This window comes from Acyrthosiphon pisum, chromosome X, assembly GCF_005508785.2.
Source record: "Acyrthosiphon pisum isolate AL4f chromosome X, pea_aphid_22Mar2018_4r6ur, whole genome shotgun sequence".
NCBI classification, from domain to species: domain Eukaryota; kingdom Metazoa; phylum Arthropoda; class Insecta; order Hemiptera; family Aphididae; genus Acyrthosiphon; species Acyrthosiphon pisum.
In genome coordinates this window covers 17,934,857-17,939,629 of record NC_042493.1, presented here as the reverse complement: position 1 = coordinate 17,939,629, position 4,773 = coordinate 17,934,857, and positions in this window count along the sequence as shown.

Genomic DNA, 4,773 nt, shown 5'->3' with positions numbered 1-4,773 from the left:
GAGCTACTTTAGCTATCAAAATTGAACATTTCATACATTTTAAACTACAAAATCATTAACAAATTTTTGTCATTTTGATGAAGTTTGTCAAAATAAGAACTTAAAATGGTTGTTAAAAAAGTCGAGCTTTATAGTTTTTATTTTTTATATTTTTAAATAACTATAATAAAAATGTATGAGGAACATTAAATTATATTTTCAAGGTATTTGACCAAGTGAATTTTTAGATTCTGAGCGGAGTGATGAATGTTTTGATTTTACAATGATGTGTTTTTTTTGTGTCTGTGTACACGATAAGTAGTCGTAATAATGCTTCAATTTTAAGTATCTTTTTCGATGGGAAAGTGAATCTAGTTGGTGCATTGGGGAAGTCAAAACTTAAAACTCGCAGTAGTTTTCAAAAGCGCTAGAAAAATACGGGAAATTTTACTCAAAATTAATTTTGGTTTTTGGCGTATCTAGCTCTAAAAAAATTTACTGTAAATTACATTTTCACTGAATAATTTATTATAATAGCATTTTCTATAGACGATACAATTTTCAAAATATTTTGGTTTGTTTTGAGCGGTTTACGGACGTTTTCAGGTGTTATTATTTTTAGCTTTTTTTTCTATAATAATATCAATACAATTTTATTCGTTGGATCAAAAAGCTTGAATATTTAACACAAGACTGCTAATATATTTTTACAATGGTAGCTGAAAAATAATAAAAATCCATAGTTACCGGAAAGTCAAATTAAATTGTTATGAGCGTTTGAAGTTCAAATTTTTACAAAATTTGATATTCACTCGATTTCTCAAATACAGATTTTATCTTATTTTGTTGTAATTCATAAATGAATAACTGTAGATACTTTAAATTTACACCATATGTTTATTTTATAAATTTCCATACTTGATAATTTTGATTCGTTTTTAGATGTTTAGAGACATTTTCAATTTTCACTCACAGAAGCAGAGTGACATCCACTTACCCACTTTTTTTTTTATTTATAATTTATATTAGAGAAGCTTTAATTTTTAGAAAAAAAAATCAAAAATGTTTATAAATAGCTCAAACAGAAATTAATATATTTTAAACTTTACCATGTGTAGAAAATTATAATATGACGAGGAACACTTATGTATAACAGACCCCGACTTACCCGATTTTAATTAGAATTTGCAATTTGTAATTTTGTCTTATACGGGCGGGCAGTTGTCAGCCACCATATTATCTAAGTACTTGATACTAATTTGAAATTACCCTATGTCCCTATAACATTTGTCAACGAGGGATAATAACTGCCAACTAGTAACCACAACGAATAACTTTTGGTAAGTATAATTGAATTTGACGATAAACGATGGTGGACCATAACTCATAACTCATCATATTATGCACCCAGTACCCACTATATTATAATATAATTATTATTATACTATATTATATAGTTTCTATAGGCGCGGAATTTTTTATTCATACGACCCTTCAAAAGCCATTCATCTTGCATAAATAAATCATTATTTCACTATTATGAATAAAACCATTAGCAAGCATGCCAATTTATTAACAATATCTTGGATACTATATTTTTTCTTAGGATTATACTATATTACGTCATTATATGTAATTTTTTAGAAAATGTATTATACTTACCTAAATATCTACCTACTATATATTGTAATTATCCGTCAAGCTGTCGGTTATATACAGGTCATGGTGGCGTGTAACAAATGTTTTATGCCAGAAAAATCGTTTTTTTATAACCGTCAATTATAAAGCGCACCTAATTAACTTTTACTTTATTTTCCACTTTCAGAAAGCTTTCAAAATTCTTCTACTAATGGTTTTGATGGATGTAGGTACAATATATAATATATTTTTTTTATAAATCTGAAAAATATACAAGATCTCTCAGAAAAACTTCATCAATGGATAAACATTTTATTAATATAACATAGTAATATGTATATAATAACATCTACTATACATAGGTACATTAAAAGTTAGTAAGTATAGTTAATTTTACATTTTAAGTATTTTAATAGTAACATGATAGTAGTTACATACATTCTTTTAGTAAATTTAAATATGGCTTTTTTAAAATAAAATACATGAATTTAATAACAATGATAAATTTACAATATACACGATTATAAAGAATAGTAATTATAATATAATACTGTAATAATATATTATACTTAAAATCGCGACTATAATAAATTATAGTAGGTATTTTTTCATTAAATTAATTTGTCCAATCCCGATTCTAGGAATTATTATAATTATTACAATTATTATAATTACATTAACATACGGTGATTGTGTTTTTGATGTAGAAGACTGAAGAAGTGAAGAAGTGTATTACTGTCTTTTATATGCTTCAGATTCGCATTCATCGTTTATATATATTTGTTCATTCTATTTTTGATAGGTAATCTAGTTTTGTTGACTTTGTTTAATTTTTGTAGTTATATGTAAAAGTTCTTCTTTAGAGATGAAATAATCTGAGTGAATTTAGAACAGATCTAAATGTCTTTGATAATTTTTGGTAATGTTTTTAAGGTACGAAATGAATATAGCTATGAAATTAATTTCGAAATCTTTTTCATTAGGCATTGAATTCCACACTGTTGGTTATAAATAAGTACCTATTTATGTTTTTCAAATATTTATTCAATCAACGACGTTGATCTAATATTCGATTTTTTACCGTGTTTATTTTGAGAGGTTTCTAGATCCGAAGTTTCAGGTGTTATGTTTTAAATAAAAACTGAATTAAATGACTATCAATGGGTAAATAATAGGGTGAATAAATTAAGACAGATCTTTTGGCATGCCTTAGTTGCACCAGTGATACTATAAGTGATCACTAAGGTGATAAGATTTCTATTGTGAAAATTGTTTTGGTTGGTATTGAAGTTTAAAACTAATAATTAAAATTCCTTTCAAATTAGGAACTATTGGTTTGGATTTGATTTTAGTTGTTCCTGATTGAATATTAAACAATTTACTATTTTAATTAGCGTGTCTAAAATGCTTAAACAGTTAAATGCGAATCAGTTTTATAATTTATTTGGGCATTGATATTCAATGTCACCTTGATATTCGTCGTAGAAAATTAGTAATTACCTTATACCTAGGTTTGTTTTATAATAGTTAATTAGGAACGACGGACTGTTTTAGTTAAACTACAAAATATTAAGAGTTACAAATGGTTAAAATGTATTATTAGATAGGTAATATATAGGTACTCGTACTAGGTAGGAGGTTAATAAATACCAACGATAAACTATTTATTATTATAACCATATAGCAGGGCTTAATACCGTCATCAATAAAGTCGGTAATCGGCTCCGGTAGGAGCCGAACATTTTTGAAAACCAGTAACCGGTTATCGTTTAATTTTGATATTTTGGTAACCGGTAACCGTTTCTTTAAAGATATTTCAAACACTATGATAACCGTTAATCGTTTAAAAACCGTTCATAAGGTTTTTTGGTAATCGGTTACCGGTAAAAACCGGTTTTCAAAAATAATTTTTTTTCAATTTTTTAATCATATTTTTAAAACAGTTTATTTAGGCCATTCGTGGGTTGATAACATAACTATTATTATTACAAAAGCAAAAACTTAATATGCTTTAATTTGGTCGATTTCCCTCAATTTAAATATTTATTTTTTCAAACTGCTCAAAGTTTAAAACATATGTTCAAGATAATGGCCATCTTAATTAATCAAAAAAAATATATTGCATAAAAAAATGTTATTATTATAATTTTCTTATTTATAACAGTAAAAAACCAAAACTAAATATGATAACTTTCCAAGATGACACTAAGAGTGATACATTGACACAGAACTTTTTGGTTATATTGTATATATTACAGTACTCCAAAACCTGGGTCTGCAGATCGAGTATTCTACGTTAGCCTTCGGACCGATCCTTGGAGCAAACACTACAAATAACAAATGCAGAACCAGGAGGGTTTGGGCTCTGGGAGCTGTAATTTAATACTAAACTGTTTACAAATATATGCAATATAAAGTATAATATGCTAAAAACCTAAAATTTTTTAAACAAATTGCTTACAATTAACCTTGGAAGGTCCCCTATCTATAGTAAGTTGTGGCACTGTATATAGATGTGTATATTTCTTAGAAACAAAGATTATAACAGACGACAACATTAAAATATCGTAAATACTAAATAGTAGTAAATACTAAATACTAAAATACTAAATGGACTGAGCCCCTATTCCATCAACTATTTCGTAATAGGAATCAGCACACGAGGACGACGTTTATGAGGGTATTTAAAATATATAGCTATACACTTATACCTATATATATATGTGATATTTACAACAGATAAACAATACTCGACGGCAATTAATTGGGAAAAAAATTTAAAAATAGCTGGAAAATTAAATTCAACTACCTATAATGTAATCATAATTCTTGATATAATTCAAGTATTAAATTCCACGAAAAAACCGTTAATTTTTTTGGTCGGAAATAGGTTTTGGTTATAAAACCGGGATTGAAAATGTGTGGTAACCGCTTTAATGTTAATAGATATTTACCTTGATTACCGATAACCAATAAACGCTTCCAGCATTTCAAAACTAAAAGCGGTTATCGGTTTTCGGTTCTCAAATTTACGGTTTTTTACCGGGTTACCAGTTTTAAGCCCTGCCATATAGGTAACGTGTATTTCGAAAAGAGTTAATTAAAATAAAAGTAATAGGTTCAAGGCAAATAATATTTTGGTAAAAAAGTTCAAAA